The sequence below is a fragment of the Macaca thibetana genome, chromosome 12, assembly GCF_024542745.1.
Source record: "Macaca thibetana thibetana isolate TM-01 chromosome 12, ASM2454274v1, whole genome shotgun sequence".
NCBI classification, from domain to species: domain Eukaryota; kingdom Metazoa; phylum Chordata; class Mammalia; order Primates; family Cercopithecidae; genus Macaca; species Macaca thibetana.
The window spans coordinates 6732965-6750682 of NC_065589.1; the positions used below are offsets into that span (position 1 = coordinate 6732965).

At 47.1% G+C, this 17718-nt stretch overlaps 1 protein-coding gene and 1 long non-coding RNA gene across 8 annotated transcripts in view; both read right to left on the minus strand.

The window, feature by feature from the left end:
- The window catches only part of AGAP1 (ArfGAP with GTPase domain, ankyrin repeat and PH domain 1), a 469017-nt gene that overhangs the window by 232508 nt on the left and 218791 nt on the right, over positions 1-17718 (minus strand). The window lies entirely within an intron of this gene.
- LOC126932629 (uncharacterized) lies at positions 1459-10274 on the minus strand. 3 transcript variants are annotated; one of them, XR_007718248.1, is made up of 4 exons: positions 10019-10274; positions 9669-9819; positions 6314-9602; positions 1459-6011 (listed from the first exon to the last, which is right to left on the minus strand). It is a non-coding gene; the product is annotated as an uncharacterized LOC126932629 (long non-coding RNA). The 3 variants fall into 3 exon arrangements; XR_007718250.1 differs by lacking the exon at positions 9669-9819 and having other exon boundaries at positions 6314-9668; positions 10043-10274; XR_007718249.1 differs by lacking the exon at positions 9669-9819 and having other exon boundaries at positions 9977-10274.

Genomic DNA, 17718 nt, shown 5'->3' on the forward strand with positions numbered 1-17718 from the left:
CATGGATGAAACACACATAAAAGATCATTGAAAGGGCAAGTCAGTTGGATGGATTTTAAGGTAGTAGAGGAGGAAAAAAAATTAGTGATTTCACATTGCAGTACTAAGCTTTAAGAAACTATCACATGTTGAGTTTTGGTGAAGTATGCAAGAGGAATATCCACAATGATCTGAAATGATGACTGAAATACTCCTCCCTCTTTCAACCACACATCTGTGTAACATGAGATATTCAAAGACTAACCAAAACAACCTATCACAACAGACTGACGCAGATATGAGAATCCAGCTCTCTTACACGAAACTGGGTATCAAAGAGACCTAAAAAATATATAAAACAATGCAACCCTACTCATGACTTTTTATTTTGAAAATTATATTTTCACAAAATTATTATTTACATTAACATGTAACGGGTGGTTTATTGTTAAATGGATTACACATTTAAAATTTTTCTCAGTTTGAATTTCTAACATGATGAATGTCAATAGACAAAACCCATATGAATAAATGTTCTTTGGGGTCCCTCCATAATTTTTTTTTTTTTTTTTTTTGAGACGGAGTCTCTCTCTGTCGCCCAGGCTGGAGTGCAGCAGTGTGGTCTCGGCTCACTGCAATTTCTGCCTCCCGGGTTCAAGCGATTCTGCTGCCTCAGCCTCCCGAGTAGCTGGAGCTACAGGCACGTTCCTAAGCTCAGATAATTTCTGTAGTTTTAGTAGAGATGGGATTTCACCATGTTGGCCAGACTAGTCTCCAACTTCTGACTTCAGGTGACCCACCCGCCTTGGCCTCCCAAAGTGTTGGGATTACAGGCGTGAGCCACCATGCCTGGCTCATACTTTTTAAAAAGATAAAGGGGTCCTGAGTCCAAAGTCTTGAGAACCACTAGTCTAGATTTATGTCTGCAAAGCAGCCACTGGCTCCATGTGTACGCTTTTATGTACACAACCCGGGAGGAGCAAACGGTTGCACTGTGGAAAGATACCGTAAATGTTTTCACATTTGTTTGTTCCTCCTCCTCCTGGAGGAAAAGAACGACTCATTATTTCCTATTTTACTGCACTTCATGAATATCCAGCGTCAAAAGGAAGCAGTAATTTGTTAAGTTCTGTCTTTAAAAAGCCTCACTTCTGGGCTTAAAAAAAAGAAAAAAAGCCGGGCGCGGTGGCTCAAGCCTGTAATCCCAGCACTTTGGGAGGCCGAGACGGGCGGATCATGAGGTCAGGAGATCGAGACCATCCTGGCTAACACGGTGAAACCCCGTCTCTACTAAAAATACAAAAAACTAGCCGGGCAAGGTAGCGGACACCTGTAGTCCCAGCTACTCGGGAGGCTGAGGCAGGAGAACGGCGTAAACCCGGGAGGCGGAGCTTGCAGTGAGCCGAGATTCCGCCACTGCACTCCAGCCTGGGTGACAGAGCGAGATTCCGTCTCAAAAAAAAAAAAGTATGTAAGAGAAGCCATTGTAAAGTCCACTGCTATTCCCAAACTCCATTTAATGTTATTTTCAAAGGAAACTAATCATAAAGACATATATAGGACCACTCATTCAAAAAGATCAAGCAAATGTTCATGTCCCACATTCATGAATAATAAACAATAGCCTCGTACGTAGTCACAGGTGCAGACCAAAGTCATGTTCCTAAAAATACTGTGAAAATATTGTAAAACTATGAAAAATCTTCTGGCCACATCCCTTCAGATCACAGAACTCAAAGAAGACAATTTCTCTTCTCTCCAAAGGATCATAGTCACAATAGCAAGGTAGGAAGCAGCTTCAAAAGGAAAAATCCCATGAGAAATAATTTTGTTTCCGAAGACAGCCAACAGCATTCAGTGTTTCTCTTTCAGAACTGCCTTCCTAAAGACTACCTGATCCATGCCTGCAAGTACATGAGAGTGACCAGCAGCCATGGCAGGAAGAAGGCACCTGGCCAATCAGATGTGTAGCACGGATAGAGGCAAACGGCTCATGCTTATGGAATTCACTGGTCTTACCATGTTCCCCATCATCCTGAAGCAGCTGGATTGATAGAAGGGTGGAATGGCCTTTTGAAATCATAATTACAATGCCAACTAGGTGACAATCCTTTGCAGGGCTGGGGCAAAGTTCTCCAGAAGGCCGTGTATGCTCTGAATCAAGTGTCCAATATATGGTACTGTTTTTCCCATTGCTAGGATTCACGGGTCCAGGAATTGAGGGGCAGAAATGGAAGTGGCACCACTCACCGTCACCCCTAGTGACCCACTAGCTAAATTTTTGCTTCCTGTTCCCACAACATTATGTTCTGCTGGCCAAGGGGTCTCAGTTCCAGAGGGAGAAATGCTGCCACCAGGAGACACAATAACAATTCCATTAAACTGGAAGATTGTCACCTGGCCACTTCGGGCTCCTACTACCTCAAAGTCAAGAGGCTAACAAGGAAGTTACAGTGTTGGCTGGAATGACTGACCCGGACTATCAAGATGAAATCAGTCTATCACTCCATCATGGAGGTAAGGAAGAGTATGTGTGGAATATTCTTACTTAGTAAATCCTTTATTGGGTCTGGGTCATTACACTACACATGGTAAAAGAGAAGGTTGGTGAGGCCTTGTTGGGGACCAGTGGTGGCAGCTTCTCGTACAATGGAGAGTTCCTACACGACGGCAAAAGCAAACTTCCCTGCTCCAGGTGCTGCAGAGGCCAGCATCCAACATGTGTGGGCTCAAGTCCACCAGCCCAAAGGGATAAGTTATTGTAATACAAATCAAAAAGCAGAAAATTCCAAATCGAATTATGAATACACCTCTTGCTTCTTGATTGTATCTGTCTTGACTGACCTACTATATTGAGGTTTACACTGCGGGAAAGATTTTTCTCATTCTAGGTTAAAATGAGCATTACGCAGTTGTAAGCCACGCCTGCTCAAACCTAGCCTGTACAATGAATGCCTCGGATATGAAAACAGCTGCCTGTCTCTACACAGTCGCTGGAGGCCTCTCACTACAATGAACTTCAAGGAGCCAGCACCATTCCTTTGCTGTCCTAGTATTTTAATATTTGAATATGGCTTGAAACAACTGGATCAACAGATCCTAGAAATTTTGTTATATGGAAATGTTCACCATGGTAATACTGCCTGTCTGGGTCTCTTTAAAACTTCAGATTTCTTTGGATGAATTTGCTGAAATGTGCAGCCAAAACAGATAGTATATATATATGTGTGTGTGTGTATATATATATATAGACAGACTATATAGATATATATATATATTTTTAGACAGAGTTTCACTCTTGTTGCTCAGGCTGCAGTGCAATGGCATGATCTCGGTTCACTGCAACCTCTGCCTCCTGGGTTCAAGCAATTCTCCTGCCTCAGCCTCCCGAGTAGCTGAGATTACAGGTGCCCGCCACCACGCCTGGCTAATTTTTGTATTTTTAGTAGAGACGGCATTTCTCCATGTTAGCCAGGCTGGTCTCGAACGCCTGACCTCAAGTGATCCGCCTGCCTCGGCCTCCCAAAGTGCTGGGATTACAGGGGTGAGCCACCGTGCCTGGCCAAACAGTAGAGTTTTAAGACAGCAGAGCATACACATCTGTCCTCTGAAGTGAATATCGATTGCTACATTGTGTCTTCTGCCATCAGACCCAAGGTAACACGGAGAAACTCCCACTTCGGTTTTTGGTTTTTCCCCCATGACAAATGGTAAGTACTTCCAATTTTTAAACTTTCCACCTAGGCCTATTTAGAACTCTCCTATATGTATTTTTCCCATGCACTGCTTTTACAGGAATTACTCTGTTTTCCTAAACATAATGCCTGCCAAGGGAGTTCACAGCACCTTGTATTAGATTCCATTCAAATGAATCAGGTAATTCACTGATAACCACACTTGTCTGACTTCCTAAAGAAGTCTTCCGAAGACAAAAGTCCACTTTCTCTTGGTCAGGGAATAAGCCTCGAACTCAGAGCACCTCCACTGTCTTCCGAGTTGCACACGGAGGGCATGTCATTCAGCCACTCAGAGTCCCCACGTCCACATCTTTAAAAACAGTTCTTGCTTCATGATACTGTTGTGAGGGTTCACTGAGATAATACTGAAGTGTTTAACAGAGCGCCAAAGCCCTCAATAAATGTTAGCTCTTACCACTCTTGTCCAATAAAAATACTGAAATATTTTCTCTCTGACTTTATGGGGCAATTTCTTGAGCTAAAGGTGTTGCTCCCACTTGAGGTAGCAATTCTGACATGATAAGTCATTAGGGTTGACCTGCAAAGCCATTTTTCACTTTGCAGCACAGGTGGGGAAACACAAAAAAACCTGTCCTCTGCAAACGCATGACATTTTCTGCTTTTCCTTCTTTCTCTTCCCTCACCTTTTTTTTTTTTTTTTTTTTAAGTGGGGGCGGCATGTATATGATAGTCAGACATTTTTATTGCAAAATGCCGTCTGGAAAAGATGCAAAACAAAATTGCTAAAATGCAAGGGGGGAAAAAAAAGGGGGGGAAAAACAAAAGGCCCCGTTCCCTTTGCTTATTGAGTTCAAAGGCATAACATGTAGCACCCTGCAGCAAATGGGAAGCTACACTAATTTTAAAGCCATAAAACGCTATCAAGTGCCCTGCGGGGCAGGACTACTCTGAAGCTAGTGGCACCTAAATAAGACATGGTTCATTTACTTCGCAGCTTAGCCTAATGTAATCATCAGCGGATTTTTAGCCTAGAGTTGTAACAGGCAAATAGCCGATGCGGCAGAGGCAGCCCTCCCAGCCATCGAGGGGGCTGCAGCTAGATTGCTGTTGATTAGAAAATTTTTCAGTTTTGACAAGCACTTAATGAACATAAATCGCACCTTGATTGGTTTCCATTTGGGGCCACAGGCACACCTGAGAAGAAACAGGCTTCTCCAGCCCCGCCCCTCCCTACCTTCCAAGACCGCGGCAACAAGCCCACAATCAGGTTAGGAGCCAAGTAAGAAAATATTTATAAAATATAATAACGAAATTCAATTTCTTAGAAGTAAAAGAACATTCCTCATGACCCCCCACAGTCATCCTCTCCCACTGAGTCCTCGGCTGTGACTTACTGTTGCTGAGGAAACCAGAGGGATTGGATTTATTTACCTTGCGTAAGAATTTTTGGCCTCTATGAGTAACACTAAAAGGCCAAAAACGGAAAACAAAATGTTATCAGTTGGGTACAAAGGACGGCCAGAGACGATCTGACATATCACGCTGTATACTGGTAGGACAATGTCTCTTGGATTCCACTGGAAGCTTAGAGACTCAAACCCTTCAGCCACACTGTTAAATCTGCTATTTATAGAAACACACATATGCTCTATTTTTCATTTTATCAGGAAATGCAAGAAGGCAGAATTTTTCAGTGTTGAAAATAGGTTAGATAGGATCTACGCTATTTAGTGGTATAATTTTTAGAAACATGAGGACTTGGTCAGGCGCAGGGGTTCACGCCTGTAATCCCAGCACTTTGGGAGGCCGAGGTGGGCGGATCAGTTGAGGTCAGGAATTCGAGACCAGCCTGGCCAACAGGGCAAAACCCTGCCCCTACAAAAATATAAAAATTAGCAGGGCATGGTGGAATTGCTTGAACCCTGGAGGCGGAGGTTGCAGTGAGCTGAGATAACGTCACTGCACTCCAGCCTGGGCAACAGAGCGAGATTTTGTCTCAAAAAAAACCAAATAAAACCAAATAAAACAAAAAACAAACAAACAAAAAAACAGAAAAGAAAAAAATAAGAGGACTTATTTTGTCCAGTCTCACCCTACTTCCATTCACTGTGTGTCAACAACATCAACAATGAAATGTTGTGAGGACAGCTTTCGGCCCTTTTATTTTTAAATCCCAAACATTTCCAAACCCTGGGGGTATATAAAATAAAGAATTCCTTAGACAGAAATAGACTTTGATAAAGAATCCTTTTTGCGTTTGTGTAACAGCAGTGAGTTTTTCAGTAGGCTCCGTTTCCAACAAAAGTTGTCAATATGCCCTGAAAATATTTCTTTCTTTTTTTTTTTTTTGAGACGGAGTCTCACGCTGTTGCCCAGGCTGGAGTGCAGTGGCGCGATCTCGGCTCACTGCAAGCTCCGCCTCCCGGGTTCCCGCCATTCTCCTGCCTCAGCCTCCTGAGTAGCTGGGACTACAGGCGCCCGCCACCGCGCCCGGCTAATTTTTGTATTTTTAGTAGAGACGGGGTTTCACTGTGGTCTCGATCTCCTGACCTTGTGATCCGTCCGCCTCGGCCTCCCAAAGTGCTGGGATTACAGGCTTGAGCCACCGCGCCCGGCCGCCCTGAAAATATTTCTACTTTTATGGTGGTCTAATACCTTGGCTTTGGAACTGTTGCTATATGGGAGAAACAACAGACCATACTCTTTCAAACAGGTCACACGAATGACAAAGCTCCTTCCCAGGTCACCCAGGTGCCTGGCAAACTCCGGGGGGCCCACGTGACCATGTCATTGCTAGGTGGTTTTCTTATCACATGGCTTCCAGACCACCATGCAGGTTACAAAGCCTACACCGTTCACTGCGGTGAGGACTGGGCCCAGCAAATGTCCCATGACCAGAGTGCTGGCAAGGTTGGGCAGGTTTAACATTCAGCCATACTCTGCAGCTTTCCCATGTTACAGTTTTTACATTTAAAACCCAAGCTCTGTATGCTCACATTCTTAGCAGCATTGTTCACAATGGCCAAGATGTGAAAGCAAGTGTCCATCATGGACGAACACAATGTGGTGTGTACATATGACGGAATATTACTCAGCCTCAAACAGGAAGAAAATGTTGACACACATTACAACTGGAAGAACCTTGAGGACATAATATTAAATGCAACAAGCCAGTCATAAAAAGACAAACAGTGTTATGACTTCATTTATATGAGGTTTCTAGAGCCGACAAATTCAGAGACAGAACCTAGATGCTGGTTGCCAGGGGCTGAGGGGAGGGGGGATGGGAATTAGTGTTTATGGGTAACATAGTTTGTTTTGTAAGATGAAAAAGTTCTGGAGGTTGATTGCCCAACGACATGAACCTACATGGTACTATTGAACTGTATACTTAAAATGGTTAAGATGGCAAATGTTGTATGTATTTTACAATTAAAATGAAAAAAAAAAACAACAACAAAATCCTGAAGCTTTTCTCCCACCATCGAGATCCTTCTCTAAGTTGCAGCAAATGGAGCCAGAATATGGCCGAGACATATTTCTGCTTCCTAAAAGCATTGCATGGTGGATTCCTTCCACGAGGTTTCAGGAACTCTAGTCCTACAGATTTAACGAAAGGTTAAGCATATGGGCTAATTGTGCCTCCATCCATCCGTCCGTCCGTCCGTCTGTCCATCCATCCAACAAGCCAGTGTTCCAGATGTTAGAGATACATTGGTAACATATACATCCTTGCCTCAAGGAGCTTCCAGTCTTGTGGGAGAATCAGAGAGATGGCCCTCTAGAGTAATGTGAGACCACACACAGCACGGGTGCTCAAATAGGCCGAGTGGGGGAAAACTCCCAAGAGGAGGCAGCATTTAAGCCAGGATTACCAGAAAACATGGCAAGTATGAGAAACTAAAAGCAAACAAAGACAGCGATAGAGCAGGAAGGGGGTGAGAGACGAGTCTGAGGAGGCAAGCTGGGGCAAGAGCAGGGGCACGGACATCATCCAAGGGGGAGGAGGGATCTATCTCCATCATTGAAATACAGAAAAGAACTCAAAGGAGGGAAACAAACAAAAATATGATTAGAATGACAAGGTGAAGGTTCAAAGCAGTTGAGGAGTAATCGCTATTCTTCGTACAGCCAACAGGCTGTGGAAAACTTTATGAGCAGGCCACTGCGCTAGTTGAACTGAGCAAAAACGTAGGATGCACACTCAGGGGAGTATGGTCTGCAAGATCATCTCGGTGTGACTTCTGACGCCATTCTGGATGAATTCTCAGGAGGAAGAGAAAACGGAGGCCGAGGTTATGGGTGGAGGAAGAAGGGCTAGCAAAGCAATCACTGCATAATTGACCTTGAGAGGCTCAGTGATTCTCACACTGTGCCTGAGTCCCAGGACTCCACAAAGCCATGTTGGAACCAACATGGAGGTGGGTGGGGAAATGGCTGGACCGGAAACCATGTCTGATTCCCAGTTCTGTGTTCCTTTGACCTGCACACTAGAAGGATCAGCTAAGAAAGGAGCTGACTCTCACTTTAGAATCAAGGAGGGGAAGAAATCTTAAGATGGAAGGAGGTAATTTAGATTTGCAAACCACAAAGATCCAACACCTTTACTTCACAATCTACATGAAAGAAGTTGAAATGAAGTTGTGCCCATAGCTCTGTGTGTGTGTGTGTGTGTGTATATGCGCATGTGTATGTGTGTATGTATGAGTGTGTGTATTGTATGTGTGTCTGTATGTGTGAGTGTGAGTGTATGACGTACGTATGGTCCCATGCATGTGTTCACAATACATTTTCACATCAATTGTCTGTTGGAAGCTGCCTCAAATCCTATCGTGGAAAGAGGCAGAGCTGCAGTACGACTCGACACAGGCAATATCTACACATCAAGGTTGCCGAGGTGACATTCATAGTAATGGCTTGAAGGGCCAGGTGTCCCTGTGAAAGCAATCCATGCGGAAAGTTGGACTCTGGCTGTTCCCAGGGAACTGAAGAACATTCACAGACTCAAGGATGTGAGTGTAAGCTCTGTTCAATGGGGATTATTTCTTTAGTCCCAAGAACAGCCAACCAACTGAGGATTCTTCCTGCTTCCCCCGAGCTGACTCCTGCCAGTCTTAGAAACTTGCAGAAATACCCGTTGCGGTTCGTATTGTTTACGAAACCGTTCCCATTTGCCTAAAACAGACAGCTCAGGCTAGAACAGCCATGTTGGTTTGTTGTCATAGAGTTCCAGATCTTTGTTCTTTAATAGCTGTATAATCTCCTCATATACCTCTAAATGGATTGTTTTCTGGATTCCAGTGATGTTTTTAGATTTTGCAGCATTTGTAATAGTGCCGTGTGAGTGATTACTTGTGTGTGTGTGTGTTCTCCCCCTACCCTATGTCAGCTTAGGGAGTCCATGTTGTACGACGTGGTGAGTATTGTTAGCTCAATCACACCACAATCTGTAGAGCAGAGCCAGGATTGCCAAAGTTGAGGGTTGGAGTCCAGGCAGTTCAGGAGCAAAGATGCTGAAGGAGTCACATGATCGGAAGCTTCATTGTGGCGGCACTCAAGTCACTGTGACCGGTGCGTACTAAGCAATACCTATGTGCCACTCACATGACAACCCCTGGGCAGACTGTGGGGAACACAGCTCTCCTCCTCAACGATGTACACTAGATGGGGCAGAAAAGGACATTCTCACCAGAGGCAATGACACACACTAGATGGGGCCTGGGAACCAGGGCGGGCCATGAAGGCACAACTGTATGATGGACACGGCGTACCCTCATGATGGACAAGGCACATCCTCACCACAGACACGCCACACCCATGCCACAGACACGGCACTCCCATATGAGGGACACGGCACACCCACACCACAGACACGCCACACTCATGCCACAGACACAGTGCTCCCTTATGATGGACACGGCATACCTGCACCACAGACACGCCACACCCATGCCACAGACACGGCACTCCCTTATGATGGACATGGCACACCTGCACCACAGACACGCCACACCCATGCCACAGACACGGCACACCCGCACCACAGACATGCCACACTCATGCCACAGACACGGCACTTCCTTATGATGGACACGGCACACCTGCACCACAGACACGCCACACCCATGCCACAGACACGGCACTCCCTTATGATGGACATGGCACACCTGCACCACAGACACGCCACACCCATGCCACAGACACGGCACACCCGCACCACAGACATGCCACACTCATGCCACAGACACGGCGCTTCCTTATGATGGACACGGCACACCTGCACCACAGACATGCCACACCCATGCCACAGACACGCCACACCCATGCCACAGACATGGCACTCCCATATGAGGGACACGGCACACCCACACCACAGACACGCCACACTCATGCCACAGACACAGTGCTCCCTTATGATGGACATGGCACACCTGCACCACAGACACGCCACACCCATGCCACAGACACGGCACACCCGCACCACAGACATGCCACACTCATGCCACAGACACGGCGCTTCCTTATGATGGACACTGCACACCTGCACCAGACACACCACACCCATTCCACAGACATAGCACTTCCTTATGATGGACACGGCACACCCGCACCACAGACACACCACACCCTTATGATGGACACTGCACACCTGCACCACAGACACACCACACCCATTCCACAGACATAGCACTTCCTTATGATGGACACTGCACACCTGCACCACAGACACACCACACCCATTCCACAGACATAGCACTTCCTTATGATGGACACTGCACACCTGCACCACAGACACACCACACCCATTCCACAGACATAGCACTTCCTTATGATGGACACTGCACACCTGCACCACAGACACACCACACCCATTCCACAGACATAGCACTTCCTTATGATGGACATGGCACACCTGCACCACAGACACACCACACCCATTCCACAGACATAGCACTTCCTTATGATGGACATGGCACACCTGCACCACAGACACACCACACCCATTCCACAGACATAGCACTTCCTTATGATGGACATGGCACACCTGCACCACAGACACACCACACCCATTCCACAGACATAGCACTTCCTTATGATGGACGTGGCACACCCTCACCACAGACACACCACACCCATTCCACAGACATAGCACTTCCTTATGATGGACGTGGCACACCCTCACCACAGACACACCACACCCATTCCACAGACATAGCACTTCCTTATGATGGACGTGGCACACCCTCACCACAGACATGCCACACCCATGCCACAGACCGGCACTCTCTTATGATGGATACAGCACACCTGCACCACAGACACGGCACACCCGCACCACAGACACGGCACACCCGCGCCACAGACACGGCACACCCGCACCACAGACACGGGCCTCCCTTATGATGGACACGGCACACTGCGCCACAGACACGCCACACTCTTATGGTAGACACGGCACACCCACACCAGAGAGACAGCACATGAAAGGCCAAAGGACAGCTCCAGGCACCTTGGCTTACGACCAAGAAAGCAAGATGAAATCATTTTTGATCTTAAGATGAATCACGCCTTCTGCAGCAGCGTGCCATAGACTTGACATGTCTGACTACGCTCTTCTCAGTAAGAAAGGGAGGTCTGTCTTTTTGGTCATCGCAGCCTCACATCTGAAAATCTGGCCTTCACATTTGTCAATCCAGTAGCCTGTACAGGAGTTATTCTGACTGTCTCAATGTTCTGGGGAAATCAGTGAAAAGTTTCTCTGAGTGTAAATGAATATTCACCACCTTAAGAAGTTCGAGGTCCACCCTAGCAGACATGTGAAGGTGGGTGAAGAGACGGATCACAGATTCTTAGTGAATCCTCGATCCAGGCAAAATATTGCAGTCCTGTGTGAGGAATTCGTGTATTTACAAAGGCAATTATGGGCACTGAGCACAGCCACGAGCTGCTATTCTACATAGCATACGTATCTTTTTTTTTTTTTCCTTGAATGATTTCTTTAGAGGAAAATACCCACTTAGGAATCATCACAGATCTTTTTGTTATCTTTACATCAGTAAAAAAGTGGGTCTTCCGTCTCATTTTGAAACTAGAAACTTTCTGAAATCTGCCTTCTGATGATAATTTTAGAGAGTCCAGGTTTGGCTGCCCTGGCTTTGAAAAAACAAAACCAAATCTCGACGACACACAGAATCAAAGGGTTTGTGTGTTGCAGGGGAGTCCAAGCCACTCAGTTAGAAATTAACCTGCCCAGTAATGAAAAGAAGGAAAGCTCTTTAACAATTTTAAAGGAGGAAAACTTAAGAAGGAAAATTCCAGTATTGCAGGTCAGGAAGAAATGACAGAGCTACAGCTGTTTTAGTCTGGGCACATGCAGAATGGAAAGGAATCTAAGAATGAGATTTTTTTTTTTCTGAGATGGAGTCTCACTCTGTTGCTGAGGCTGGAGTGCAGTGGCACCACGTCGGCTCACTGCAAACTCCATCTCCTGGGTTCAAGGAATTCTCCTGCCTTGGCCTCCCAAGTAGCTGGGATTACAGGCACCCACCACCACACCTGGTTAGCTTTTGTATTTTTCGTGGAGACGGGGTTTCACCATATTGGCCAGGCTGGTCTCGAACTCCTGACCTCAGGTGATCCAACCACCTCAGTCTCCCGAAGTGCTGGGATTACAGGTGTGATCCACCGCGCCTGGCCAGAAGGAGGTTTTTTAGAAGTCTGAGCAGTTCATGCACGTCAGCCAGGTATGGCCCGGAAGGGAGGAGTTTCACAGTTGCCAAACGACCTCCCGAGGAAGCCCAGAGAGCCATGATCGGAACCCAGGTGAGCTTTCCTGGACAGGGGCACCGTGAAGTCCTTGGCTTGACCGTGAGGCCACCGAGCTCATCCTTCCAGGTCCACTTAGGAATCCCACTGCACACATTTTTGTCAGCAGGAATTGCAGCCATGCACTCGATGGCCGTGCTCGCGACACGGAAGATGAATAGGTGGCCACGCTCAACTGTGAAGCCCTGAGGTCCAAGTTCTTTCTCATTATGCCTCCATTTTTCTATCAAGGTGCTCCCTAAGGCTCACATTTAAGTCCACAGAAAGGGACTCTCAGGGTCTCAGAACAGGCTGCCCTCGATCCCCCTCAACTGTGATCCAGCGAAGTGTCTGAAACCCTGAGACACTCATATATATTTTCCCCCAACAAAGTTAAGCAGTCAGGGCTTTTTAAAGGTCTTGGAGACATACAATTTTTCAAAGACACAAACATGTAGACCACGGAGCAGCAGCAGCAGCCAGCGTGCTTGCTTTGACCGTGTCAGTCTTATTTACACGTTTGGGGTTATCTCTGCGAAATGCCAAGCGGAGGTAAAGGAGCTGGTAGGGTGGTCAGTCCCGGAGTAAGTGTGACCAGGTCCCAGCTTGCCTGGGACTTCCCTGATTTCAGCTATGGCAGTCCGGCACCCTGGGAACCCCTCAGTCCTGCAGAAAACCAGGGCGATTGGTCACCCCATTAAGGCAGTTTCATTCATTATTTGGTTGAGCTTTCTATGTGTTATCTAAACTGGGTTATAGGTTTCATTTAATAATAGCATCTTGAGAAAGAAAGATGAAATAACAGCATCTTGAGAAAGAAAGACGAAATAACTGAAGGCTTTTTTTTTTTTTTTTTGAGCCCCAGTTTTAGTCTTACCCCCAGTAGCTTCAACTTCAGGACAGTGTTTTCCTTAGAAATCCAACTAACTCCATTAGCTTTTGTTTGCTAAGAGCTTTTGCTGAAAGTTTTAGAGCTTGCACTCGTCAGAGTATGAAGTGACTCTTTCTCATTATGCTTCCATTTTTCTCTCGAGGTGCTCCCCAAGGCTCACACATTTAAGTCCACAGACATTATTAAGTTTGAAGACAACGTCATCAAAACTTCCTACCCAGTGAAAGAACTCATTCTCCACGTTTCCAAAACGGACACCTTCCAGCCAGTTCCCAATGTCTACTTTCAAACGTACCCACTAGAACAGATGTAACCTGAGCGTCCGCAGCGGGGCACCTCTGTGTGACCCGAAAGCTACGCAGACGCTCCTGGACAGGCTGGGCAGCCCCCGCCTACTGTCAACCAGTGGCTGAACATACTCTGCCAGGGAAGCAATGATGTGGACGCTGTAGGTTCATTCACCTCTCCCCACTCTGGCACTGTCCTTGTTATCCTGCCCTACCACTGGCCTTCAGGAATAACCACAGCCAGGTGCAGTGGCTCACGCCTGTAATCGCAGCACTTTGGGAGGCTCAGGTGGGTGGATCACTTGAGGTCAGGAGTTTGAGACCAGCTTGGCAGCTTGGGCAACATGGTGAAACCTCATCTCTACTAAAACAAAAAATTAGCCAGGTGTGGTGGTGCACGCCTGTAATCCCAGCTACTTGGGAGGCTGAGGCAGGAGAATCACTTGAACTCGGAGGTTGCAGTGAGCTGAGATTGTGCCACAGCACTCCAGCCTGGGGGACGGAGCAAGACTCTTAAAAAAATAAAATAAAATAAAATAACTACAGTGGAAATCTACCATCACGTCCTCCTGTGCCCATACCTCCTTCTCTCAACCTACAAAGCACAGAAGTGCTGGGACCTCATCATCCGGGGCAGCCAGTGCTAACATCTCCTAACCCTTTGGGGAAGAGTTGAAGGAGGCTGGGAGATGTGGCTGTGGGTGATGGCTGGGGTCAAGACTTCATAGAATCTAAGCTGAGGAGATCCGGGGCCTGGAGGTACCACTGGCATAAACTTTCAGGGAGCTTTCTTAGTCTCACTTGGCTCAATGTTTTGCTTATTTTCTCCTCTGATTTCCAGGGAAATTATCACATCCTACGACCTGACTACTCCATAAGCAATTCTGTTCCACTGCTTAGAAACAGAGGTTCTCTCCTAAGAAAAAGCTTTAAGATTTTCAACAACAGGAAACAGACCTGGGGAAAAAGATTTCCCTCCACATCTTCCATCTGTGGTGTAGGAAGGGTATGTAGATTTAGCTTATGTCCTAAGTAAAGGGCAGAGTGAGGCTGGGCTGTGTGTCAAAGGAACTAGGGAGTGCTGGTCTCCTAACAGTCTTTGTAAGGACTGAGCTTGGGGCTCAGGGCAAAAAACCCCCCCAAAAACCCCAAAAAACAAACAAACCGAGAAAGACACTTCTGGGGGATGACAAGAACGGAAGGAGAAATCTGAAGCAATTCAATGGGAAGGAAAGTGACATCCCAGGGCCACCACCCAGCTGAAGTCCCTTGTCATGATCTTCTGCACGTAGAAAGCTGCCCCCGTTCTGAGGGAGACACGCAGTCCCCGGGGATCAGTATTTGTGAGGTTCCCAGGCAACCGACCCATTCCAGGTACATTTTCAGCCTCACACCAGCCCCACAGTGTCCTGCAATGCCAGGTGCCCCCAGTTTCATGACTGGCTGCTTTGTTCTGAAGCCAGAGTTCCAAAGAGCAGGTCATCCTGCTGGGATTCCACAAGCTCAGCACATAGCACGGCCACACACCGACTGGCCAAGAGCTGAGTCTATTTTAGAACACACCGATGTGTGGAAAACATCTGTCTGGGACTGATACTTGAAGTTCGTGTCCAAAGGTGATCGATCTTTCACACAAACATGTCCGTGGACACTTGTGCAATAAGCAAATGGTGTTCAGATACCTCAGGAATCGAACTCACCTCTTCAGGGAGATCTTTTTCTAAGGGCATCTAACAGAGACATTGAAAAACCCTCACCCAGAGATTTTAGCAAGGTTAGGAAATGGTCAGTCTCCTGCTTCCACAGTGTGCAAAGGAACTGAAAGCCAGAGCTCCCCACTGCTGGGGCATCTTTCCCAAGTAAAGGTATGAGGATGCTGGCACTGCCGGGAGCCTGCAGGAGCGGAGGCGGCCACAGGGAAGGCTGGGGTAGCGGGCAGCCGCTCCACCCGACAGCGACAAACTGCCTCTATCAACTTTTTTTTTTTTTTTTAAAAAGACAGGGTCTTGTTCTGTTGCCCAAGCTGGAGTCACTGTGCAGCCCTGACCTCCTGGCTCAAGCGATCCTCCTGACTCAGCCTCCTGAGTAGCTGGGACCACAGGTGTGCTCTACCATGCCTGGCTCATTTTTTTATTTGTTGTAGAGATGGGGTCTCTCCATGTTGCCCAGGCTGGTCTATCAACTCGGCCCTTGCATGCCTGTCTTGTCTAGGGAGGACTGGTTGGGGAGCTTGCTGGGGAACTCAATTTGGTTGACTAATGCAGCAGCCGTGTGGAGCAGCCCTAGGAGGGGAGATGAGCCTTCTAGACCCTCCTATCCCACATGGGCAGTCCTCTGACATCGGCCACTATGCCTGAGCATCCCTGTGTCACAGAGGGAGAAGGACAAGGCTGGTAAAGGCCCTCGATTCCACCTTCTGGGTTTGATCCTAAAGAAAAAATAATCCTGAGATCCTCTTGAACTACCGCCTGCCCCACCCCTGCCCATAACCACATTGGCCTATAGAATTTAAACTTGACTCAGTTGTTTACTCCTGCTCCAACGTTCCTTGTGTGCCAGACCCTCTCCCCAGATCCCTGAATTTAACATGATAAGCAAATGGAAGGAGGCTGCTGGTGGCACCAGGGTCCAGCCTCACGGGGACTGTGAGCAGCATACACGTGGACAGAAAATAAATGTCTGTGCCGGAAGGAAAAGCGCCTCGCCGCCACAGGCAAGCGTTGGTGTTGATGGGCTGCTGCACGGCCCTACCTCATCTCTGTCTGAATCTGCCATATTTAATACAACTGCAGGCCTGGTGCTCTCAAGTCCCCACCCCATAATAGAAGTACCAGCTGGTTAGAATCCCGTCTCCCCAAAAGCATGCTAGTTTCCTTTTAGTCCACTAATTACCTGGGCTTCTTAAGTTAGTGGTATACACCAGGAGCTGGTACAGCAACCTCACTATTGATACTCGCTTACATCTTTGTAGAAAACTCTAAAAATATCTGATGGTTTGGCCGGGATTTTTTCCTGGGCTCTGTGGAAAAGAACGGGCTGTGGGCTGTGCTATACGAGAACAATGCAGGCCCCCGTTCCAGGGGCTCCTGCTCTGGGGGCTCCTGTGGAACCTGGGCCCCATCTGCCTTTCAGAGAAAAGGTGGATGAGGACCGTGTTCTCAGAAACCAGACAACATTTTCCTCTGGTGTAAGACAGGGGCTTATTCTGGTCCACTGACAGGTTAACATCTACTTTTAATGACTTGATACAGCTCTACAGAGGCTGGCATGGGCCTGAATCCCAGAGGAGAGAAAAGGAAGCAGGTTCCCATGTTCAGACAATAGGGTGTTAGCAGGGAGGGGCCCCACTGCACGCTGTGGTCAGTAATAGAGTCAGGACCAACAAGAATGACTCTGAAACCCAAATGCCACCAATCTTGGCAGCTTTCCCAGCACTTCACCACTCACGCCACCACTGCATGTGGCCAATGACTCTCATGGTCCTTCTGCCGTAATACATCCTGGAGATAACCAAGGATGTGGGTGTCACAGTGTGGTCTGTGTTTAACTGAGATCACCTGGTTCTACGATCTTTTGAAATTTTCCAGACTGAGATAACGGGGTCACTCTCACGGTGTAGAATTTTGGGACTCGAACTAGCAACACATTTGCACACTCTCAAGTTTCTTATTAAGGAAAATCTGGATTCGGCTCATGAGTGTCCCGTTGAACGCCTCTTCCCATTGTGAACCAAGACCACCGGACTAACTCAGCTGGTGTGGGTCAGCACTTCCCCTAACAACTCACAACAGAACAGACTCGGATGCACCTGTCAGAGAATACACCTGGAAGTCACTACCTCTCCACAATTTTATCCAATGCTTGGCTGTGAAAATGAAACCAATGGAGGATTACATGGAAAGTCATGCAATCTCACCAGGCTCTAGTGATTCAAATCCATTCCTGGATTAAGCCCCTCCCCTAGGGAACTATGTAACTGCATCAAAAATTTCAGTTCCAAGGAGACTAGCATTAACAGGATTGCATTTGAAAATGACATTGCCTCGCCGGGCGCAGT